This window comes from Phascolarctos cinereus, unplaced genomic scaffold, assembly GCF_003287225.1.
Source record: "Phascolarctos cinereus isolate Bilbo 61053 unplaced genomic scaffold, phaCin_HiC Scaffold_5;HRSCAF=322, whole genome shotgun sequence".
In the NCBI taxonomy this organism is placed as follows: domain Eukaryota; kingdom Metazoa; phylum Chordata; class Mammalia; order Diprotodontia; family Phascolarctidae; genus Phascolarctos; species Phascolarctos cinereus.
In genome coordinates, this window is record NW_027555958.1 from 185267084 (window position 1) to 185294150 (window position 27067).

Genomic DNA, 27067 nt, shown 5'->3' on the forward strand with positions numbered 1-27067 from the left:
TTTGGGTTTATATAAATAGTGTATAAATTTGTAGTTTGTGAGTTTTTAAAGGATATAGAGTATCTAAGATGTTATTATTATCATCATCATTATAATCAGGAGAAAGAGGAGAAGAAGAAGAGGAAAAAAGGAGAAAGAAAAGGAAGAGAGGGGGGAAAGAAGAGGAAGACAAGAAGGAGGAAAAATAAGAGGAGGAGGAGAGGCCTTCTTTTAAAAATTCCCTGCCAAAGAGACTCTGAAGGACTTCCCTAGTATTACAGAGACCTTGGGTAGACTAACATGAGAATCATAGAGAACACTAGAATTAGTATATTCTAAAGTGATGTGAAGCAGGTGGCTGCTGACACGTAAGGCAGTTATAGAATTCAGGAATATTTGAGCCCCTGTTTTTGTAGTACCATACCTAGAGAGGTCTAGAGACATGATCAGCTAATCATTGAGTACACAGAATAAAGAACAAGAGAACCAAATAATAGGATGTGCTAGAAATGGCTGGAACTAAGACCTGAATGAACTAGTAGTTTGGTCAGTTGGTGAGAGAATTAGAGTCAAAAGATTGTTTATTTCCCCTTTTGTTAGAGGTGATTCCAACAGTAATCTCTAAAGCAGCCAATACATGGGGTAAATATTTATCTAGGGGTTTTTTATCATTATTTTTTACTGTTAATAGATCTCATTTCCAATGAAAGGATTTTTTTTTAAAGAGGGGGAGAGAGAGAGAGAGAGAGAGAGAGAGAGAGAGAGAGAGAGAGAGAGAGAGAGAGAGTGAGAGAGAGAGAGAGAATAGTTTATGAAAGAAGATATTGTCTGAATTTTATTCACCTGAGTGGAAATTAGAGCAGGGTCTTTTTTTTTTAATTTTGTAAATTTCTGAAGTAATTTCAGAATATATTCCCAGTTTGCCTTTTGAATCTAGAGAGATAAAGAACTGCTAAGGTGATGAATCAGCACCAGAATGAGGGGCAGGAGCTGGATGTCTTTGACTCTGAGAATACCTAAGAGGGACTGTTCAGAGTCGAGACAAACATCACCTCGCAAGGCCTCTCTGCCTCATCATAGTGCTCATCTTATTATGACTGTCTCTTCCTAGTACAAATCTATTTCCTGTGTCTTAATTTTGTTTATTCACTTTTAGAGATTATCTTGCAAACCTTATTCTCATTATGGGAAAGTGACAGAATAAACTCAGTGAGAATTTGAGAAGGCATAAGTGATTAGATAAGGCAGAGGACAACTGGATCAAGATTATGCAAGGCTAAATAATTTGACCAGGACATTTTGAGCCTGAACCAAGAAAAAGGGAGAAATTTCAAACAAAGACTTTCATGGGTTTCTATTGAAGATTTTCATTTATGAGTATATTTTATTTTAGATGAACAGTTTTATGTTTAAGCACCAACAGCTGTGCAAATAAAAGCTCATTTCTCCTTCCTTTAACACTTGAGTTTCTTTTTCTATTCCTCTTCTCTAGCACTATCTTCTAATCTAACACATCATTTTGTTTATAATGAAGTTAGTCTTGTGAGAAGAATGAGGCAAACACCAAAAATGTGTTTTTAATTTCCCCATCTTCTTTATTTTTTCCTTTGAGTTTTAACTTTTCCTTTTATTCTGTTCTCTCTAACCCCTCACTCCCCCACACACAAACACACACACACACAAACACACACACACACACACACACAGAGACATAGACATACAGACATACAGACACAGACACATGAATACACACACACACACACACACACACACACACACACACACATACCCTGCCTCCTAAAAAAGTATATCTAGCTCTCATGTAAAGAAGCAGTGTAACACAATGGATAGAGAGCTGGCTTTGGAGTTGGGAAGAAAGGCCTGGGTTCAAATGAGGCCTCAGACAATTACTGTATGATCTTGGGCAAGTCACTTCACACCAATCGTTTTCTACCTTACTGCTTTTGCTGCTGTTGCTCCACCTTCAAAAAATGAACAACACTCTTGAACATCAGTTCAAAAATTTAAAAACTTAGTAAAGAGACTAAAGCCATCCATTCAAAAACTGTGCATTATGATCAGCTTGTATTTGTAGCACTGTTACAATGGTGGTTCATCATTAGGAAAGAAACCAGCATGATTATATTAAAAACAAAACAAGAAGTCCAAATGAAAAGATCATGTCAACAGAGGCAGAAAAACTTTTGGCAAAATATAACACTCATCTACAGTAAGGCCAGAGGACAGGCCTGGGAGGAACTAGGCCAATTGATTCATCCTTATCTTTAGCCTACCCATTTTTCTTCCTGATGCCACAAACGGCTATGGGCCATTTTCTGATATTTACTGGAGGTTATTATGTGAGAGCTGGGGTTCTCCAGAACTCTTCCTGATGACATGTTAAATGAAAGTTTGGCTATGAGTGGCAGCTGCATGTACAAAACTTTGTTGGGCACTGCACAGAAGTAAATTGAAAAAAATAGAAATACAAAGCAATAGAAGAAATATTCCATGTCCTCAAGGAGATTACAATATGAAAGAAGAGATACAATATCAATCACAAAACTATCAGCTAACACAATAAGGTAGTGTGTGACAATGGGAAATGAATGGTGTGCTAATTATAGCTTAGATTTATATACAGTCTTCTCTCATATTATAAGCAAAATTTGCTCCTGAAAAAAATCCTTAGAGGATGTTTTAAAAAAAATTTAAATATACTTATCAATTTAAATGAGGTATATGTTTATGCTTTCCTTAGGCACCAAATTAATACCAATTCAATATCCATAGATATTAGGTGTTTTTATAATTATATGTTTAATGAAAAGACAAAACAAAAACAAAATAAGCTAATGAAAACAATTTACAAAAACATGATAATGAATGTTGCTGACTATAGATGAAGAGGAAGCAAAATTATCTTTTCATATATAACATCATGGTTTACTTAGAAAACTTAAAAGAATGAATAGAAATTTATCAGGAAATCACCAATTTTGCAGGTTACAAAACAAATTGCAAAATCATTAATATTGCTTTACATTGCTGAAAAAATAGAAAGGCAATAAAATTATATTGGAAAATAACAGCACTGATGAATATGAATTCAAAAACTTCAAAACCTAATAACTAGGCCAAAGTCACTCATTCAAAAATTATTGATTATGATCAAATTATATTTGTAGGAAGTTCATTAGGTAAGAAATTAGCAATATCACATTAAAAACTAAAAACACCAAACAAAATTATCATGTCATCAAATCCAGAAAAAGTTTCTGATAAAATATAACACTCATCTATGCTAAAAGCCTGATAGATATAGGCATGGAAAAATAATTTTAATATCATTAAAATATATATCTACAATGCAAATCTACCATTATTTGCAATGAAGAATCATTTGTTTTTTCATTAAATCAGATGTAAAAAAAGAATGTTTTCTTTCCCTGTTCTTATTTGATGGTACTAGAAATGCTAACAATAGCAATGAGAAAGGATTAAGAAATTCAACATAAGCATAAGAATATAGGAGACAAAGTTTATTTCTATTTATTGGTGACATGAAGGTTTACTTAGAAAACCCCAGATAATCTACAAAGAAATGGTCTGAGGCAATAACTTCAGTAAAGTAATAACATACAAAATAAATCCACAAATTAATGGCATCTGTAATTAATAATAAAAGAACCAGGAAGGCAAAATAAGAAGGTAAAACTTATCAACATGACTGAATGATAAATTCATAATTTGTGTGGTAGTCAAGCTAATAACACAAACTAAAGACTTGAATAGAAACAATTGAAAACATTTCAAGAAAGTGATGAATGATTTAAATTGCTAGGAACATGAATATCAGGCTTAATTTTCACATGGGAAAATGAGAATTCTGTCTCTGACTTACTCTCAGTGTAATCTTGTGACCATGGGCAAGTCACCTAACCATCTTGGTCCTCAGTTTCCTCATAGGTAAAACTAGGGGGGTTGGATTAGAAAGTCTTTGAGCTCCCTTCCAGTTCTCAATGTATGGCCAAATGAGTGTCACTGGAAATAACTTCTATACTGTCAAAGGCAAGTGTTTGATAGTGACCACTGGTGGATGGCCATGTAGGCTCTAGATTCAAATTCTGCCTCTTCCTTTGCCATTTAATATTGTGTAACCTTAGTTAAGTCGCTTTAACCTCTTTGTGCCTAAATTTCCAGTGCTAAAATGAGAGGATTAGACTCAATAACCTATCAGATTCATTCCAATTCTATTTTTATGATCTCATGAACATTCTCCTGGTAACAGAGCTAGCATCAGTATACAACACAAAGTGCTTTCTTAGGTCTGCATAAGTGCATGCTTGATCACATATGAGGTGGTTGACCAAGACTTTGAAAGCTTATTTATACTTTTCATCCAAAGACTTTCCAAGTGGAATAACAACAGAAACAAAAAGAACAATAAAATTAAACACCATGTATTTATATTGACAAAGTTTGGTCTATGCTTATGAAATACAATATAACCTGTTGTCAGATGTGGTCCATTTGTGTAGTGGTTTTGGTTAAAATTTGCTTTCTTTGTTAAAAGGAAAGGGGAGGTGAGGGAACATCTCATAAATAATTACAATTTTAAAAAAGGCATCAATAAATACTGCTCCCCCCCAAGAAAAGCATAAAGATAGGCTGGATTCAGATTATTAAGTAGTTTATATGCTAAGCTGTAGAGTTTTTATTTCATTCCTGAAATAATAGGGAACCACTTAAAGTCCTTGAGCTAGGAAGTAGTATGAAAAAAGCAATACATTATCCATACTATTGTCAAACATCTTGAGGGTACTTATAAGCAATAAGTTGTTTCAGGATATTATTTATGTGGAAATAACCCAATGAGTGAAAAAAATTGGAAAGTGATTAAGGAGCAGGAGGGGACTTTCCTCCAAAGTAGTGACAATGCTTAGGGATGCTCTTCCTTGAATTCAAAAAGTTCTTATTACTATACTAAGTGTACCTTTGGAGTGAAAATAATTGATGAAGCCTATGCAATAATATTTTGAAACACACACACACACACACACATTAAATGAATGAACATAACTTTGAGGTAGAACAAAAGGATACAGAGCACAGGTTTCTACCTCTGACTGTAGCACTGAAGGACTGACTTGTTGTGAGAATGCATTTTCCAGCTCATTTTGCAAATGAGGAAATTAGATTTAAGAGACTTGCCCAGAATCACACAACTAGTAAGTGTTTGATGTTAGATTTGAACTCAGATCTTCCTGACTCCAGGCATGGCACTTTATCCACTATGCCACCTAGCCGCCATATTTTGAGCACTATACTTTTAGTAATTCAGGTAATTATATTAATCCAATTGGTTTCTAGTTCATGGAGGTCTTGTATATTGAATGGGTGATCAACTAAAACCTCATTGCTCTTTGAGATTAATCTCTTGTAATACAATGAAATCAGATGAGATAATATTCATAAAATATTTAGCACAGTACCTGACACAGTAGGCATATAATAAATACTTGCTCCCTTCCCTCAAACCTTCTGCCCTTTTAAAACCTAAGTATAAGACTCTATATTCATCTCTATTAAATTTCTTCTTAGGAGACTTGGCCTAGTATTCCAGCTTGTTAGGTTCTTTTGGGATAGTAATTATATCATTAGCCAGTTAGATGGTTAACTGGATGGAATGCAGGAAACAGAATTCCATTCTGACATCACGCAATTACTACCTATATGACTCTGAGCAAGTCACTTAACCTCTGTCCATCTGTAAAATAGGCATAATAATAGCACCTACCTCCCAGGGTGGTTGTAATAAGACCTATTATAGTGTCTAGCATACAATAAGTGCTTAATAAAGTTTGCTGAATTGAACTTCATTGAATCTAGCTGTGCCTTTTTCCAAGTCATTGACAAAAATGTTGATCAGAACATGGCTAAGGACAGAGCTCTGGGGAGCTCCACTGAAAGCTGACTCTCTCCTTGAAAGAACGTCATGCTATAGCTATTGTAACTTTAGCTCTGTGGCAACTAATCATTTGACTCTGGGCAAGTCACTGCACTTTGTACTTTTTTCATCCTCTGTAAAACAAGGCATTTAGACTGATGATTTATAAGGGACTTCCCAGATCCTTTCAGTGGTTTACTAAAATACCAAGAGTAGAAACAATGAAAATCATAATCATTCCCAAAGTAATAGAATGCTTAATGTCAGTATGGTATGAAGTCAATAAAGGACTTGCCTTGAAGTCAAGATCTGGGTTAAAATATCTCCTCTGACATATTGGCTGTATGATGCTGGGTTATTTATTTAACTTTTCAATACTTTAGGCCAATTTGTAAAACTACAAGTTGCAGCTGTGTTTCTGATCTGCATCAGTGGAAGAAGTTTCCATATCTAAGTTTCTTGTGCACATTGACAAGATTTAGTATGTTAGGTACTTTTCTGTCTCTCCTCCCTTTACTTTACTCACATTAGAGTCTTTGAATTCACTTATTATAGCCTTTTGTTATCTTCACCAATGAAATCTCAAGTCGGGTGGGGAAAAGTGACATTTTCAGTAATGAGATATGGTAGGCATAACGTTTAGTAGGGGATCTTCCAGTATGCTGGGCTAGTTTTATCCTAAATGACAGGGAAGCCATTCATGAGATTCTCTTGGTTGAAAGACAATGGTTTCAGCTGTTGACACATTTTCTTTGGTAATCCAAGGCATAAAAAGTTCAATCCAGAAGGTCAATGCACTTCAAACTGGATAAATGTCCTACTCTTGTTGAAGTCGACAAGAACTTCTGAACAGATACATTTCTCTATGGAGATGAGGGGACTGTTTCTACCTGAATTAGTATGATAGGCTTGTCATTTGTCCTTTCAATGCTACTGCTAAGTAAATATAATTTTTTTTTCTGTTAAGTGTTAGAAGATCTATGAGAGTCTTATTTTACGTCAGTTCTGAGCCTGAACCACCAGACTGATTTGAACCCAGACTCATTCATAACATGAGGAATCACAGCACAGGGATATTTTAACCTACATGTCTTGCTAGACCTCAAACTAGATCTGCTTCCAGCAGAGCTTATTATTTTCTCTGCTTGCAAAATGTCTTAACCTTTCTACCTCACATGCCATTTTCTATAGCTCCACTGCCTTTCATACTGGTAGATTTAACAACTTAGTTAACAATCTAGTTCTCTTTCTCCTTTCCTCATGACAGCCAGTCCTCAATCCTACTATTTCTTTCTCAGATCTACTCCAACTGCTTCAATTGTCCTTAATCCTTTCCTGTGCTTAATCATTCCCCCCCCCCCCCCCGGCCCCCAGTGCTAATTTCAGGGCCTACAGCTATTTGACCAATCATGTTCATAGGAATATGAATCATCTCCCTGTAGCATTGTTTTTCTCATCATTCTCCATCCCTGAACTCTGCATCATCTCTGATTTTCTACTTAGATCAAATCAAAGCTGATAATGAGTCATCCTTTACCTAACTGTTCTCTGCTTTCATTACAACTCAAGTTGCAACTTCTTTGCTCAAATCAGGCAAGCTCCCATTATGTTATACATGTAAGGCTTTCACAGCTATGAGATCTGCTTCTGCTCTTCCCTGGCCCTCTCTCAAGCCTCTGCTACTGACTTTGATGCCTTACATACTATTTAACCTACTCCTTGAAGCCTTCCTACATCTAGCCCCAACTATCTCTTCTCAATTTAACCCCTTCCCCCTCACTCTGTGCTTGTCTCTATTCTCTCCATTTCCCAAACACTAAATACATGTTCTTTTTTCTATACAAAGCTGAGCCCCTCTTCCACAGAGATTCCTCTGATCCACCTAGCTGGTGATGATCTTTATTTCCTCAGAAATTTCTCAACACTTCTGTTAAATATGGGGAGGGTTTGAAATTCTGAATGTGTAATTTCCTGAGTTAGATGAATCTGCAAGGTCCGCTGAACAGAGAGACAGCCTTAAAGTCAGGAAGACCTGGGTGGACCACTACCCTTGACACATACTGGCTGGGAGATCCCAAACAAATCACAACTTCTCAGTGCTCCAAGGAATTCTCCAAAACTCTAGGATGAAGCTCTGCTTGAATACAGAACAGTTGCCAATTTGCATTAGCACCTTGAGTTTCCTAACTGGGAATTCCATACACCATTGAATTCACAGACCTAGTCCACCCCCACCCCCTGACCCTGCAACTTAATTTTGTTAATATCATTAACTTTTACCTATTCAATAGGCAACTCAGCAGGGCCCACTGATCTTAAAGCCTTTCATGAAGTTTTGATAGGTTAATGATATAGAGGTCTAGAATCCTCCTCCTCTTCATAATAATAATGATGATAATGATGATGAGATAAATACCTTAAGACTTTCTAACAGTAACACTAATATTGGATGGGTTTGATAAAGTCTATGAAGAATGAGCAAACAGCAAATAGCAAAGGAAACATTGTATTTTGTAAAGCTATTTGGTGGTGAATGACCATCATCTGGTTCTTGTACATATCAGCCAGATTTGGAATGTTAACAATTTATACCTTTTCTGCCCACTCCTACAAACTTATTATACTCCAGACTTCTTGAAGTCCAATATTATACCCTATACCTCCTTTGTAAACTCCCTTTGTCCATTAGTACACTGCAAGAGCCCAGGGAGTAGGTCCACTGACTGGCTGATCTAGCCTTTATTACTTTGTGAGCACCGTAACTATCAGGGAGACAAGTACTTTAGTAAAATGAAAGTAATTGATCATTGTCTATCATTGCCTTTTCACTGAGTGGGATCATGGAGACAGAAGTGTTGTAGCTGCTGTGTCTCTGACATAAGTAATGCATTATTGTTGTTGTTATTATTATTATTATTATTATTATTATATTGCCACTGTGATATGGATACCTTCAGTCTTAGATTTGTTACTTTAACTTTCCACTTTCCCTAGAGGGTAAGACATCTGATTCTGGGTCTCTTAAAATGTGGTTTTCATTTGTGTCTCTACCACAAACAGCAAGGGAATTAAATTGTTTGGAATGGAGTCCTGAGAAAAGAAATGATGTTTTGACTTTCTTTTATAAAATGTGGAATGTTAAATGGAGGGAGAAAGAGCAAAAGTTTAGAGAGCTGAGGAGCTAGACTGAGCCGCTCAGATCTAGTCATACCTTCCCAACAGACCTGTGAGGAAATGAAAACCTGTTCTGAGGTATTCAGGCACTGACAAGAGGCAACCTGTCATAGTGGATAGAGATCTGGCCTCAGAATCAGGAAGACCAGGGTTCCAATTCTGCTTCTTATAGCTACTGGATGTATGATCCTAGTCATGTCACCTAAAATCTTTAAGCCTTGGTTTTCTAACCCCTAAGACGGGGATGATGACACTTTCCTTCTAGTATTATTGGAAGGGACAAATGAGATGATGAGTAACAAGTTTTTGGTTAATTTTAAAGTGTTCAATTGATGTTGGTGGTTATTGTTAAGAATTCAATTTCCTTATCTGCCTTGCCTGTCTCTTGGGGCTGTTATGCAGCATTTGTCTTAAGGCATAGAAAACTGCAAACTGTTTTCTGACTATAAGATTTAATTTATTACTATGTTCAGACATCTGTACTAAGTGCCAGGGGGATAAAAAAGAGAAATCAGATATACTTAATGTTCTGGTAAAACTAAGAACAATGTAGAAGGGATAGCATGTACATCCTTGACTTGAAGATGGAATGGAATGTTATAATTGTATAACAAATGTACCTAATAAGTGCTATGGGAGTTCCAAGAACAGAGAGCTCATTTATAACTTGGGATTCTGGACCACATTATAGGGGGGAGGTAATATTTGGTCTGAGCCTGGAAAGATTCATAGGATTTCAATCACTTGAAATGGATAAGGGGAGGGTCTTCCAGCCATTGGAACTAACATGAGCAAAACCCCTTGAAGCATAGCTTCTGTTTGTGGAATCGTAGGTTCATAAATCAAGAGCCAGTTGGAGCAGACCTTAAAGATCATAGAATCCATTTCATAGATGAGGAAATAGAGGCATAGAGAGTTAAACTGACTCTCCTAGGGTCACATAGTAGTAAGTTCACTGCCCTATTACACCCTATGATGTGCCGCCTCTTATTATGCAATAACGACTATTGAAGTAAATTTTCTCTTACACTTGTAGAAAGGCATTTACTGTACTCTTTGGTTTTCTTTGAGGCTTCTGCAAGAGAAAAATAATCTGTATTTTCAGAGGTGGAAAATAACTGATAGGTTCTCGCATGATTTATGTGACAACTGAGACAGTCCCATGAGGGTTAATGTCAAAATATATCTTCTGATGATAGAAAAATGTACCTCAAAGCCCTCCAATATCTGGTTGGGAAAATCTGCATAGAAGTAGATATATTCTATTTTCTCCAAACTCATGACCAATCACATATTTTGTGGCCAACATTCTACTCAAGCTCTTTTTATCCTGGTTCAATAAAGTAAATATTTATCAAAATTCTGATCAATCATCACAATGTATTTTGCTTTTAGAAAAATGTTGGAAGAAAAATGAATGTAGCTCTTCTATTAGGCAATGAGGCATGCATTTTATAAGGGATACTATCACTGATGTGTTATAATCTTGGGGGATCTCCAGTGCCCAGTGCCCAGCACAGTACCTGGCACAAAGTAGGTGGTAATCGATTGATTGATTGATTCTCCCTTGGAAGTCCAAGGAAGGAATCTTTGATTTTGCAAATACTCTAGCAGATAATCCTAACATGGGTATGCTTTGTTATGGTCTGGTCTGAATGATAATAGTTGGGAATCTGGTGACTATTCCTAAGGTTTCTATGGGAAGTTCAGTAAACAAAACCTGGCAAACGCAAATTTGATGGGAATAAGTGTCAGAGAAATTGCCAACTTACTGAATCCTGATCACTGTCTGGAGAATATACAATTTTATTTAGTGAATGGTCCCCTTGGGTACTGTGCTAGCCTTGGAAATTCCCCTGTTTGGTTTCATATCCTTTAAGGATACATCCATAACACATCTGGCATAAAGGACAACTCTGTTTCCCAGATTAAGAGAAAAAAAAGTTTGTTTTGTCTTGGCAATGGTTAGTGTCATATTCTTTCCTGCAATATTGAATAGAACCTGTCATGTGAGTGGAATAATTTTTGTGTTCTCCCTTGTGCTAACAGAGATGTGAAAATAAAGTTATTGAGTCCAACTTAACCTCATGAATTAAGAACAGCCGTTGGCCTATCTCAAGGCTGTGGAAGCAACACTTCAGTGAATGATGAGCTTAATTTTTGGGAATGCAAGTCTTCTAAAAGCTGCCTGGAAGGAGAGAGAGGGAGACACACACACACACACACACACACACACACACACACACACACACAGAAACATAGAGAGATAGACAGTGAGAGACAGACAGAGACAGAGACAGAGAGACAGAGAGAGAGAGAGGGGGAGAGAGAGAGAGAGAGAGAGAGAGAGAGAGAGAGAGAGATGCAGAAAGAGACAGAGACAGAGAGATAGACCAAGACAGACAGATGGACAGGCAGACACAAAGAGAGATAGAGAGAGAGAAAAACAGAGAGATAGAGGGAGAGACAGACACACACAGAGAGAGACAGAGAGAAAGACAGGCACAGAGAGACACACACACACATGGAGAGAGAGAGAGAGAGAGAGAGAGAGAGAGAGAGAGAGAGAGAGAGAGAGAGAGAGTGTTGACCTGGTAAGAAAATATTTGATCTTGGTTATAAATCAGATTGTAAGGACACAAAAACATGATTTGCCACTTCTAGTTTTCAGGATCTAGGGTGGAACTCTGGGTGGAAAACACCTGCTCTAATTAAAAATAAAATAAGATTACTATCAGTATTTGAGTTGTATGGATAGAGTCTATGAGTTTGCAGTAAATAATGAAGACAGCAGTGAGTCTCCAAGGTGATGTGTTTAAATGATAATTCAAAGAAGCTTGCTTGGTTGAAAGGGGTCTCTTCAGTGCAATGTCCATAGCTCTGACCTTAAAGTCACAGCAATACAAAGACAGATTAGAAACTCCACTTCCAAATGAATGACACAAGATAGAATCGTTGTGCATATGATTTTGTTTTAGCAGCTGCTGGTAAAACAAGGTCCACCAAATGGTCAGTTCTTCTGGTATATACATTTAGTAACTGAATAGCTAGAGATTTGAAAGGTCAGACACATAAATTCTGTGAGACTGAACATACTGTTTGGGAAGTCTGAAATGATGATTTTCCTTACCAAGCAATTTGTGATGGATTTGTATAATAGCCCTACCCATTTTCCTTAATCAATGTTTGGCCAAATCATGATGTAAGCCATATTTAGGACTTCTTTGAATGATTGTGAACATCCCAATTCTCCTCTGGTGATGGTCAGAAAATCACAGTGGCATAAATGGGTAAAAATTTCACTAAAGGTGTTCTCTGGGTGGTGGGGGATTGGAACTTGGGTTGTAAATAAGCCTAGATGTGTAAAATTCCTAAGTCCTTTTAACCTTTCATGTATGTGGTGGAACATAATAGAATGGAAACACGGAAGGCACCATTAAGTATCCTACTGTCGTAGATTAAAACTGGAAGATACCTTTGAGGTCTAAGCCCCAGACAGATTCGGTGACAGAGAGAGATCCCAAGGTCCCACAAGTAGTGTCAGAACCATTATTTAAACACAAGTCCCCTGACTTTACATTCATCCTTCTTTAAACTGTACCATTCCATTTTCCCACTGAATTCACTGCCTTCTCCTAAGTAGATGTAACCCTCAACTCTCCAAGACAGAAAGCTATCTAATTTGCGATGAGTGAGATAACAAGAAAAAGATTCTACATTCTTCCTAGTAGCTCACTTCAGTGTTCAGTCACTTTTCCTTTAAGAAATTCTTTCCACATGGAAACCCTAAATCAATCAAAAAGCATTTATTTGGCACCTGTTATGTCTGACAATATGCTAGTTCTGGGAAATAGAGAGAAAAGTAGGACAGTCTCTTTCTCCTCCTGGGACAATACAACATTTTCATAGATAAGTAAATAGACTATGTATGTATAGAATTTCTTGTTCAAGGAACTGCAAGGAGGCCAGTGTCACATAACAGCTATATTATATTACCACCAAATCCTCACCTCAAGAGGAGGTAAATATAATCAATCCAGTTAAAGTATCTTTCCTTTTGTTCTGCCGGAGCTGAGATACTGTATCTTAACGGAAGGGAAATGAAGAGGATGACCTTCCATCTTCCAGAGCAGTTAAATAATATTTGTGTGTATACGTGTCTCTGTGTGTGTGTGTGTGTGTGTGTGTGTGTGTTTGTGTTGGAGGCGTGGAGGTGGGATCTTGACTGTGGATTGTGTTGGTATAGGGAACAAGCAATATAAAAACATCCTTCACCAATACAAATCAGCAATGTATCAATAATTTAGAATCTTTGAATGTTTCCCAGGGCTCTTTCACTCAGGTATTGTATATAGGAGGCAGGATTTAAACCCCTATTTTCCTGCTTCCAGGGCTGGCCCCATATCTACTATAGCATTCTGCCTCTCAATGTGCTCCTCCCACACCCTCCCCAGATAATCTCAATCTTTTTTAAACTATTTATTTATTTATTTTTAGTTTTCAACATTCATTTTTATACTATTTTGAGTTCTAAAATTTTCCTCTTCCCTCCCCTTGCCCTCCTCAAGATGGCATGCAATCTGATATAGGTTATACATGTACAATTGTATTAGACATATCTCCACATTACTCATGTTATGAAAGAAGAATGAGAACAAAAGGGAAAAACCATAAGAAAGGAAAAAAAGGAGAGAAAATAGTATGCTTTGATCTGCATTCAGACTCCACAGTTCTTTCTCTGAATGTGGATAACATTTTCCTTCATGAGTCTTTTGGAATTATCTTAGATCATTGCATTGCTGAGAAGAGCTAAGTCTATCAAAGTGGGCTATCATATAATGTTGCTGTTACTGTGTACAGTGTTCTCCTGGTTCTGCTCACTTCACTCAGTATCAGTTCATGTAAGTCTTTCCAGGTTTTTCTGAAGTCCACCTGCTCATCATTTTTTATCTCAATGTATTTTTAATAGTAGTTAATTGAGTCCTTGGGTTCAGTATCTGTAGCCAGAGGATCTGGATTTGAATCTTGGGCTCTATCATTTATTATGTGTATTAGAGTGGCTTAGGAAAGTCTCTTAATCCCTTTAGGCCTTAGTTTTCTCTTCTGTGAAATGGGAAGGGAGGTTAACCTAGATGACCTCTGATGTCCCTTCCAACTCCAAATCTACGCGTCATCCATGTGCGTGATCTTTTACTAGATCAGAAGCTCCTTGAAGATAGGGAAAAGAGAATTTCTTACCTATATATCTTCATATATGTGGCATAGTGCCTTGTATATAGTAGAAAGTAAGCATCTAATAAATGTTTATTGAATTGAAATGAAAGTGGCAAAGAATCTCATTTTTCTTTTTTCTATAAGAAAGTATGACTCCATCTTTTTTTTCCCTTTAGTAGAATATAAATTTCATATGAGTAAAGACTGCTTTTCACTTTGGTTTTCTATCCTTAGTCCCTTATATAGAGCCTCATGCACTGTCATGGCTTTATAAGTACTTGCTGAATTGAATAATCCCTCCCCCCACCCCAAGGAATAATTTCCTATCCTTTTGGTCAGATGTTGCCGCTTTCTTTCTGTGCCTTCTCCTATTTTCTTTACATTCTTCCCCTGCCCTTAAATTCAAAGACCAAAATGGGGCAAATCCTTTTTTTCCTTTTTCTAGTCTTTACAATTAGTCAATCAGACAGTCAACATTCATTAAGTGCTTTGTGCATTTGCCAGGCACTGTGTTAAGTGCTGGGGATACAAAGAAAGGCAAAAACATGGTCCCTGCCCTCAAAGACCTTACAATCTAATTGAGAGACAACATGAAAATAGCTATGTTTTCTTATATATACATAGAAGATTTATACAGTGAAAATGGGAAGTAATCTCATTTTTAACCACTTGTAATAAAACTTATTTTTTTTTACAAAAGTCATGCAAAGAATAACTTTTAATTTTTTAATTTTTTAGGCTAGGCAATGAGGTTAAATGACTTGCCCAGGGTCACACAGCCAGTAAGTGTTATGTGTCTGAGGTCAGATTCGACCTCAGGTCTCCCAGGGCCAGTGCTTTATCCACTGTGCCACCTAGCTGCTCCCAGAAAAAGTAACTATTTAAGAATACCTTCCTCATTGCAGGTTAAAACTGTCCATCTATCAAACATAGGCTGTTGAAAATTTATTAATCATGTTTAAATCAGCTATGAAGTATATACTACCTAGTCATTCCAGTTCAAAAGCTGCTATTTCCCATAAATAATATTATTAAAAACTACATGAAAGTTAATAGATTTTTGGGGATGGCAAGAATGGTAGCTGATGACTCATTGCCGTGTCCTGTCATCCCTCCCCAGTGCTGTGATGTCTTCTTGAGGCTTATCAAAGCTGAGCAGAGCAGGGCAAAAAGACCAAACCTCCTTATTCACAAGCCTCAGAAAACTACAGTGTAAGTTATGGGTATTGTGCATGTATGTGTACCTGGGAGGTGAGGGAGTCCTGCTGTCAATACACCAAGGCTCAGGAGAAGTAAAAGATTATTTCCCTTGATCTAGATAAGAGGTGGGAAGTTTGTATGGAGAAGAGTAGCAAAGTTTCTCAAGACAATAGCCTAAGGCTGTGAAGCAGAGGATAAAGAAACTAAAGAATGAGATGAACAACCTCCAGACACTTGTTCCCAGTTGGTTTCTGGAAGGGCTGTTTCCTAAAGAACATTAACAATAGTCTCAAGGCATTTAGCCCAGAAAGTTTGAAATTGAAACAGCAGACAGACAAAGTGGAATGGAGCTTCCCTGGGGGCAGGCAACAAAGAAGCATGCTGAAAGCAGCTTCACTGGAGGCTGTAGATGGCTTGGCTTTTGAATGAAGCATTGATAGGGAGGAAGAACTGAAAAGACTGAATGCTAAGAGTTAGAATTAGGGCTGATTGGCAGTGGTAGAGTCAGCCTTAGCAAGTGCTGTGAGTGGAGGCATAGTGTCCCCAAAAGACATCTGAGGAAGCAAACGCAAAAAATAATCCTCCAGTTTCCTTGGAGGAAGAGTTCCTTAATCTTTACTACTCAAAGGTATGTGTTCTATTTCCTTCATTAGCCCAATAGTTCGAGGGTGGGGTTAGGGGTGAGAGGTGGCTTTCCATTGGTTTATGATAAATTAAAGATGATTTTATCACATGTGTTTTTCCTGTTAGTGATGTTTCATTAGTGTGGTTCAGGTAAATACTATCTTATTTGATTTCTGATGATTTGCCTGATGTGTTAATGGAGTATTCATTGAATGGAGGTTCAAGTTGAGATATATTTCTTTTCCTCCATGTTCCTCCACAAATGTTTTGCATACAGTACAAAAAATTAGAACTCATTGTCCTTTAAAATACTAGGATATATTTCTATTTCTCATTTCTGTTTTGAAAATGAACTTTATTTTGTGGAAAGCACATTCATATGTAAGTTGTTGATAAAGTAACATATATCATTTTTTGACCTTGGAAATAATTTTAATATTTTTATAGATATTGTTTTCAAGATATTGGATCATTTAGGAAATATTCCTCCACTGAGACATTTTTTTAAAAGGCTACTAATGAAACATAAATGATACCTCATTAAAATTCAATTGTCAATTTAACTGATGACATAATGAAGAAGAGGTTAGCATTTTTATTAGAAAAATGTGTATACATGTAGGCAGCTAGGTGGTGCAGTGGATAGAGTGCTAGGCCTGGACTCAGGAAGAACTGAGTTCAAATCCAGTCTCAGATGCTAGCTATGTGACACTTTGACTTAAATTCAGTTTGCCTAACAAGGTTGTTGTAAAGATGAAATAAGATTATATATTTTAAAGTGCTTAGCATAGAGCTTGGCATGTTGCAAACACAACATAAATGCTTTTTCTCTTCCTTTGCCCTTACCCATTCCTTGGCTATTTTCTCTCCTGTTCTTCTTCCTGTTGATCCCTAGTATGGATATCATCCCCTTCCCAAAACATTGTCCTCAATCTTTTACTATCTTATGTTTGAATATATATGTAAAAAAAAAGTCACAAGAAAAAGATAGAAGAGATATGATTAGACATCAGCCATTCTGAAAAAAAAAATAGAGAGAGAGTTTTAATGGGCCGCAAGCTCAATATGAGTCAGCAGCCAGAAAAAATATTTAAGTTGCTACTTGAGTTGCATTAAGAGAGATCTGGCTTCAAGTCAGTCCCACTGTATTCTGTGCTGATCAGACCTCATCTGTAGTGTTGAGTTCAGTTTTGGATAATATGATTGAAGAAGGACATTGACAAAGCTGGAGAATGTCCCAAAAAGGGCAATCAGAAGGTGGAGATACTTGAGTATATGTTATATTCATATTGCTTGAAGGAACTGAACATGCTTAGCCTGAAGACAAGAAGATTCAGGGGGAAACATGATGACTCTTCCAATATTTGAGCGGTGGTTATGTGGGAGAGGAATTTAACTTGTTTTGCCTGGCAACAGAAGGCAGAAACGTGAGATATAGATAGAGAGGAAAAAGTAGATAGAGAGATAGAGAAATAGATCTTGATTTATAGAAATGCATGCATATATGCATACACACATATATTATATACACACATTCACATATGCATATACACATATGTATATATGTATGTATACACACACATTTATGTATGTGTATGCATTATTACAAAGAGGCCAATTCAGAGTTGACATCAGAAAAAGCTTCCTACCAATCAGAGCTTTCCAAAAGCACAATGAGTTAAGAGGTGGTAGGGTCTTTTTCTTGGAGATTTTAAAGCAGAATGTGGACAGGACCATTGTATAAGTGAAGATTACTTTTGGGGTTGAGTTGGGCTAGATAGATGAGGTCCTTTCTAACTCAGATTCTGTGATTCTCTAAAGTGTCCAGGTAAATGGTAGAACCAGGGCTTGAACTCCAGTTGATTAACTCTAAGACCACTGTTCTTTTCATGGCAGTATGTTGATCTTCTACCTTGATCATATTTATTAATTCCTTTAGATTAAAGATTTTGTGAATCCCAAGCATCCTGTCCCTCCTAACTTCTCTTAAAACTGTGCTCCGTTCCCCTTGCTCACTTGCTCTCATCACCTAAGTTTTATTTTCTTCTGTGTGCCCTGTCTGTTGAAGCTCTACATTTATTTATTCCACAAGCACATTGCTTACACATAACATTTGGTGAATAAGTAATCACTTGGGCTTACTGGAATGTAGGCCTTTCACTGGCAGTAGAGTGAGTTTTGATACATTTCTGTGCCTGCGTTGCCTATTGCTATGGGAAAGGGGAGTTGGGCTTATCGGCCAGGTGCAAACATCCCACATCCTTATTTCAAAATGAGAGGCCAAGAGACAAACACCTCATCTTTTCCCTCAAGATGTAAAAGGGAACATCTTAGTGCCTCACTACAAATTGTCAGTTACACAAATGACTGCTGATTTAGTCTTACAAAATGTGAGGATTCTTTCAGAAGTGAAGTGGTTAATTATGTTGATTGAAAACACACTTGCAGGTGACTAATAAATGGAAAACAGCAATGTAACTCTCACCAAAGTGCAGAATTGATTCAACAAGAAAGCGTTCCTGCAGGTCTGAGTCATTATTACTCTCTCAGTGCCTTGAATTCAACCTAACCTGAGGTTTCAAGATGAGAAAAAAAAATAGAGTGAAAGTACAGTGATAGTTGGCTCCTGCTTCAGGATGGAGCTTTTAAACAATCTCTTTCCTGGTTTATTAGTTTTGCATTCCCCCTTAAAAATTAGTCCTTTCTGCAACTGAGAAGGGAGTTCAGAAGGGGCAGATGCCCAGGGTCAGAGAGTGTTAACAGATGGAACTTAAGACCAAGACAGGATCACCTTTCAAAGGTCTCATATTCCATCAATATGTATTTTCCCTCTGCAATTGCCTGTCAGTCAGTCAGATTGTAAATGTCTATGTGGAAAGGGCAAAACAGATAAGAAGCAAATTGCTTATAATTCTGTATAACCATAAGTACTTGATTTCACTGATGGAAAGCACATTTATTAATTCCATGGTATCAATGCAAATCTAAAACTTCTTCATTTAAATGTCCCTTTTCATATTTGGGAATGTGCATTCAAAAGCAGACTCAACTGGAATGAGGATATGTATGAAACATATATTTCACATGCCAGAGGTAGATATGAAATGGACAAGAACAATGGCCTTATAGTTCTTGCTTTTTTCAGTGAAGCATTTCATCGTGTGTGCTCTTGTAGTTATCTACTTCTCTTCCTATTATGTGATCAACTTTTCCATAAAGGGAGAAAAAAGCAATATGTAGGTAATAATTTTGAAATGGGAAATCCTCTATACTACACAGTGGAAAACAATCTAGACAGTTGGCCCTGCTCTCTAGGTTGTGTGAACAGCCTTAAAAACTGTAGATGGTCCTTTTCGTTGGTCTGTGGTAGAAAAGATTAGAGTCCTGCCTGACATTTTCTACCTGTGTCAGCTCAGACAAAACACTTCAACTCTATAGGTCTCAGTTTCCTCACTCACAAGATGAGTGGTGCTCTAAATTTTAGGAGGGTACTTTTCAAAGCATTCAGAGAAAGGATAAGAAGGCTCCCTTGGAGGAAAATTCTGCATAGGAAGTCAGGCTAGAAAGTGTGGGAAGCTCTCAGGAGTCAAATTAAGAAGGCATAAAGAGAAACTGATGAAGGGGAAAATGGGAAGGGGTCTAAATAGATTGATGTGAATGAACAAGGAACACACAAGAAGCCCATCATCACCTGAATGTGGAAGCTGGAGCAGGTAATGGAGAGTGAAGAAAAAAGTAGACCCAATCCTATAAAAAAGAAGGTAAGGAGGGCTAAAGTTTAGAATCAACTGTAACTAGCTAAGAACTACAAAAAGGGAGGTTTGGGAAGGATTACTGAGGAACAGAGGAGGATCAAAGTAGAATCACTTCTTGGAGGAGATTATAATGTGTGATAGAGAGTAGGTAGAGCTTCTCCAAACTTATTTTTACTTCTCCTTTCTCTTCCAAGGAAAACTATCTCTGAACTGGAAAGAACAGACAAAACACAGTTTGGTTTTGTGCTTCCTCCTCTAAGAAGACCAAAATGACATCATTATGTCGGGGTCAAGGTACAGTGTGTCTGACTGTGGCTGATCAGACCAATATGAGCCCAGAAGGCTCTACCACAGGTTGGGAACAAATAGTTCATATGAACATTTGGAGTAGAGATGTCTAAATTTGCAAATCTCACATTTCTTTGCAGCTACTGCAATTCTGCTTTGCTCATAAAATACAGTGCCTTCTTTGTTGAGGGCATGCCATGATGGGAAGTTCTGTGTCATTGTCTCCCATGTTATGTAATTGATTCCAAAGTTCTTCAGAGAAACCTTCAGAGTTTGCTTGTAATGCTTCTTCTGACTTCCATATCAGCACTTGGCATTCAAACAACATGGCTAGTGAGTCAGAGTTGGGCTCGCTACAGTAGAGTTCGAATGCTTGGCAGTTCAGCTTGAGAAAGGACCTCAGTGTCCACTGTCTAATCTTGCCAGGTAGTCATCAGAATCTTCCTAAGACAATTCAAACGGAAACAATTCAGTTTCCTGGCATGGTGCTGATAAACTATCAGGTATATAATGATAAGGTCAGCACAACGGCTCTGTAGACCTTCAGTTTGGTAGGCAGTCTAATACCTTTTCTCTCCCACACTTTCCTTCAGAACCTTGCAAACACTGAACTAGCTCTGACGATGCATGCATCAACCTGATCATCTGTGTACATCCCTGGAAAGTCTATTGCCAAGGTAAATTAACTTATCCACAACATTCAGTATTTCTCCATTTGCTATAACTGATGGTTCCACGTATGAGTGGTGTGGTGTTGGCTGGTGAGGAACTTCTGTTTTCTTGGTGTCGATTGTTAGGCAAATTTAGCACAAGTGGCAGAGAACCAAACCATACATCTCAGCCTTAGAAGCTGCAATGAGTGCACAATTATCTGCAAACAGTCAGGCACTTACTGTCCCTCCACTTTAGTCTTGGCTTGTGGCCTTTTCAAGTTAAATAATGTGCCCTCAGTATGGTAGCTAACCTTGATACCATTTTTGTCCTCGTTGAAGGCATGTGACAACATTGCTGAAAACACCATGCTAAAAACCATAGGAGCAAGCACACAGTCCTGCTTCACTCCATCGGTGACTGGGAAAGGATGGGAGTATTGTGCATTATTCAGAACCTGTGCAAGCATGACATTGTGAAACTTCTCTTTTCTCTTCTAAGGAAAGCTATCTTTGAACTGGAAAGAACACACAAAACATGGCTAAAGAGGGATTTGAAAACTAAGATAGAAGTGATGTAAAGTAAAATTAACAGAACCAGGAAAACATTGTACACAGTAACAGTAACATTTTGTGATGATCAACTTGAAAGACTTAGCTCTTCTCAGCAATACAATGATCCAAGACAATTGCAAAGGGCTCATGATGGAAAATGCTATCCACATCTAGAGAAAGAACTGATGGATCCTGAATGCAGATCAAAGCATACTATTTTCACTTCATTTTTTTCCTTTTAGTCTGTTTCTTCTTTCACAACATGAGTAATATGGAGTTATGTTTTACATGATTGCACATAAATAACCTGTATCAAATTGCTTACTATTTTAGAAGGAGGGGAAGGGAGGAAGGGAGGGAGAAATATTTGGAACTCACAATTTAAAAAAAAAAAAGAATGTTAAAAATTGTCTTTCCATATAATTGGAAACAATAAAATACTATTTAAAAAAAAAAAGAAAACCAGGGTAACTAGGTAAGTAGTAATAAAGTCATAGCTGCCCTAGATGAATTCAAATCACCAGACCCACATAAACTGCCTCCTAGGGGACTGGCTTATTGGGAGATATGACACTAAAGTACTAAGCTATCTTTGAAAGATTATGGATAATGGCAGCAGTGGTGCTGTTTTCTTGGAGAAGGGCAAAATTTATTCAGATTCTCCAAAAAGAAAAGAGAGTGAAGCCTGCAATCTTTAGATTAGTGAGCTCAATTTAATTCCTCTCACTGTTCTAGAAGATATTAAAGATATGGTTGGTAAAAATTCTACAAAATCAAGCCAGGATCCAGCTTCACTTCACCAAAAAGTTGCAGAGATAGATTTAGGCTAGATGTCAGGACATATTCCCAACAATTAGAACTATATAAATCTAAACTGGCTGCCTTACATGGTAGTGAGTTCTCTGTCTTCAGAGATCTTTAAGAAAAGGCCAGATGACTACCTTTCAGAGACATTGCAGAAGTATAGGGCAGACTCCAAGTTCCCTTTCAACTCTGAGATTCTTTGATTTTGTGCAAAAAAAAAAATACACTTACAAAGTAAACTATGCGACTGGAATTAGAATTTACAATTTTTGTCCTTGGCTTGGATTCAATAAATCCCAGTCTGCAGCCACACAAACAACTCATTTTGCTTTCTTAGATTTAGTGTGCAACCTCAAGACAAGGTGAATACACACAGGTGGCATGGGAATGAATGAATCTGGGAATTTTGCTTGTACTAATGTTCAATATTTAACAGACTTATTAGGTGAATTTATGCAAGCCTTGCCCTGTGTCCCTGCCTGGGTGTTCTCCCTTGTGCTTTATATCTGCTTCTGTATTCTTTAGATTTAAAAAAAAAAATAACTACATTGCATTTTCTTCATGTGACAAATCTCTGAGGAATAACTAAGTAAATTTGAAAGCAGCATTAATTAATTCTTTGAGACCTGCTAGCTACCACTAAATATATAGTAGCTTCAATGATCTTTAAGGGTACTCTGGTGACCCACAAAAAGTAATGCAATTTCCAGAAGTGTTGAACACCTCAGGTTAGACCCTTGCCTTGGAGAAAATCTGACTCTACATAGAAAGTAGTTACACCAGACATTCTTTCCTTTTCAGCTGAATCTTCAGCTGCTTACTTGATATCTCTACCCAAACGTCCCATAATCATGTGTCTTTAACTCAGCATGCCTAAAATGGAACTTATCATCCAAAAATCTGCATGCCTCTACCCCCTGAAAAAGTTCAGAAGCTCCCACACTGAGCTTCCTCATTTGCTGTCAACATTGCCAGAATTCTCTCAATCTTTTGGCTGTAGGAATGGGCAGATGTTGAAACCTTAGGTTTCCTTTATGTTGGGAATTCTCTATGTGGAAGCTCCTTTCATTGATGAAGATGGAACTTATCTGCAGCTTATTGTTATGGAGGATTCCCTGGGGATATTGAGAGTTTAAGTAACCAGCCAATAGTCGTGCACAAAGTATGCATCAAAAGCAGGCCTTGAACCTAGGTCTTCTGGCCTCCAAGGCTATAATCTTTATCTACTCTGCTATATATTTTCTAATAGGCAACATAATCAAAAATTTATTATCAGCTATGATTCCCCCTCCTCCTCCTTCTTCTCCTCTGTCTGTCTGTCTGTCTCTCTCTCCGTCTGTCCCTGTCTCTTTCTCCCCCTCTGTCTCTCTCTCTCTCTCTGAGTCTCCATCTCTGTCTCTGTCTCTCTGTCTCTCTCTCTTTCTCTAATCAATCACTAAGACCCGTTCATTCTAATATTGGAATGACTCAATATTATCTCTTCCTTTTCTATTCTTTCTGCCACTATTCTAATCCAAACCCAAATTTCATTGTCTTCTATTTCCAATCCTGCTGCTGCATAAGTTTGCCTTAAAGATAATTTTTCACATATCATCCTCTCTTCAGAAATTGAAATGACTCTCCAATATTAAAGGTAAAATTCCTTAGTATGAAATTCAAGGACATCCACAAACTGTCCTCAATCTATTATTTCAACTGTATTTTCTATTACATCCTAAGTAATTCTACTAAAACTACTTACCTCTACTACTTCAGCCAAAAGGCTTTTTCATTCCCCACTGTGTGTGTGTGTGTGTGTGTGTGTGTGTGTGTGTGTGTGTGTGTATAATGTTCATTCCTTTTTTGTTGTTCAGTCATTTTTACTCATGTCTGACTCTTCATGACCCCACTTGGAGTTTTCTTGGCAAAGATACTGGAATGGCTTGCCATTTCCTTCTCCAGATCATTTTACAGGTGAAGAAACTGAGGTAAACAGGATTAAGTGACGCAGGGTCAGACAGCTAGTAAGTGCCTAAGGCCAAATTTGAACTCAGGTCTTCCTGACTCTAGGCCTGGTGCACTATCCTCTGTGCCATGTACCTGCCTCTTGCCTTGCTTATTCCTTGCCTTGTATGTTCGTTTCCAATGGTTCTCCTGTGAAAGCAAAGAACTGTGTATCATATCCCAATGTATCCTTGCGTAGGTATCCAGTGTAGCTGAGTGGCACAGTGAATAGAGCCTTAGGGATTCAGGAAGATCTGAGTTCAAATACAGTCTTAGTTACTTCCTAGTTGTATGACCTTTTATAAGTCACTTAACCTCTGTTTAGCTCATTGTCCTCAATTATGAAATGGGAATAATAAGACACTTCTGAGGGTTGTTGTGGGGATCAAATAAGAAGATATTTGTAAATCATTTAGCATAGTACCATACATATAATATGTACTATATAAATACAAGCTATTATGCTAACATGAGTGCTTAGTAACTGTTTGTCACTATTAATAACAATGATAATCTCTGCTAAGCTATTATTCTTTTTCAGGAGGCTGGTGAACATTGAGTTTGTCCCCTGTGGGGAAGTTATTGGGTGTGAGTGGCTCATAGACAAGATTTGTGTGGGATGGGTGTATATGGACCAATTATGATCTGTACTACTGGAGAGAAATCCCAAACTGAAGAGATCACAATTCTATCAACCAATTCATTGAAGCAATGAAATTAAGGTTTGTAAAGCACACAATAACCTCTGTAATATTTGAGCAACAAAAAATACCCTATGATTTAAGTAACACAAATCTTTCTTGTCCACATTTCACTGTCAAAGAAATAGGCTCACAAAAGTTCAGTGACTTGCCCAAGGTTACGCAGTAAGTGGTTGTATTAGGATTTAATTCAGATCTTTTGACTGTAATTCCATGAGATTGTGTACAGTAGAAAGACCAATACACAAATAACTTTAATAAAAGGTGGTGTGTAATAAGTGAAACAAATATGGCTTGCTGTAGGAAGGAAAAATTAATTTCCTCTGAGGTAGTTAGGGGAATCTGGGTTTGTTGGTGTTGGAGTTTTTTGTTTGTTTGTTTTTTTGCTTCCAACTAGTTACCAATCACTGTCATTTGGGACCTCGGATTAGGGGCAAGTCTCCATCTATTTTAAGGGAAATTTTCTATCTAAAAAGGCTTCCAGTAAAGAATGATTCTGTCTATATTTTAATATTATATATATCCCTCAGGTCAGGAAAGGAGAACTTTTGGGTTCTTTCTTTCACATGTAAACACAACAAAACAAATAAAAAAGTATAATTTGTCGAGAATAAGCAGCTGATAGAGCAATGAGAAAAAAAATAAAATGCAACTTGTAAGAGCTGAGCTGGCCAGTGGATCAAATGTTACTAGATCCTGCCTTTGTTTATCATGAAGCCCACCAGAACAGGCCAAATTAGAGTTGTCACTTGGAATTAAGGTGATATCTAGAAATCCAATAAATCTACTTCAAGTCATATTACAACAGATCAGCTACTAAAAATGTGAGAGGTAAACTCATTTAGGAAGGAGGCATAAAATACTTAGACACAACCTAAAGGTCTAAATGTGTCACACGGGAAACACTGGTAAGGCTAAATTTCTCCAGAATGCTTTGCTAAATACCTCTGGTTCATTCATTCTACCTCCAAAACCCCTGCACTAATCCTTGATGAAGGACTTTCCAGCAAACTGCTGTACAGTGATGACTAGTTTACTTGGGAAGTCTACTTCAATGATTTCATGAGAAAGTAACTTTCAAAATGTTATACCAGCTTGTTGGTTCTATAACTAGTCTTCATTTCTCCTGCATTTGTTTTCCCAAATGCAAGGCACTACTTATGAAATGGCCAACAATAAGCATAATGTACGTAGAAGCCTGCAAATTTACAAGGTTTGTGAACTGAGTCATAGCACATAGCAACTCTAATCTTAGTTTCTTTATTTGTAAACTGGTGGCAATACTTACCCTACTTTTTCTTTTTTAGGCAATTGGAGTTAAGTGACTTGCCCAGGGTCACACAGCTAGTAAGTGTCAAGTGTTTGGTCTGTGGCTGGACTTGAACTCAGGTCCTCCTGACTTCAGGGCTGGTACTTTATCCCATGTGCCACCTAGCTGCCTTTACCCTACTTTTTACTGAGTTGTGAAGAAGATAAAATAGGACAATACATATTAGTGAGCACTGGAATGGAACTTAAGAGACATCAATCCACTAAACATTTATTAAGCACTTCCTGTGTGTACCATGCTACATGGTGGGGTTATTATACTTAATAAAAATAAAGTTCCTGCCCTCAAGGAGCTTATTATCTAAAGGGGGAGACAATACACAAAAGGTGGCAAGAAAGTGGGACTGGTGGAGACCAAACACCATGGGTACCTAGTGTGGGAGCATCTTGTTCCATGGAGTTGAAACCAGGTAGGGTAGCAGATGCAAAATCAAAAATCAAATCTAACCCCTTAATTTTACATATGAGAAAATTGAGCCACAGAGAAATTAAAAAAAAAAAAATTGCCCAGGCACATACATCTATTAAGTGCCTGGGGTAGAATTTGAACCCAGATATTTTTGATATTATTTCCAGTGCCCTGTTTATTACAGCACACTGATTCTTGGCCTCATTGGATTGATTACTAATGGGCCAAGGATTAAAGTTCAGACCATTGACTTAGCTTCCTGGTGAACTCAATTCGCAGCAAATCAAGCATTCCTTCTCCGGTGTATCAGGATGGCCAAAAAAGAGGGAGAGAAACTAGGCCCAGTTATGAATTGGTACTGTATCCTTGCTAAACATGCTTTCTTTTTTTCTGGCTAAACTTCCTTTTATTGACTATTATAGGGCTTATGAGAATATCATTTTGTTCCAATC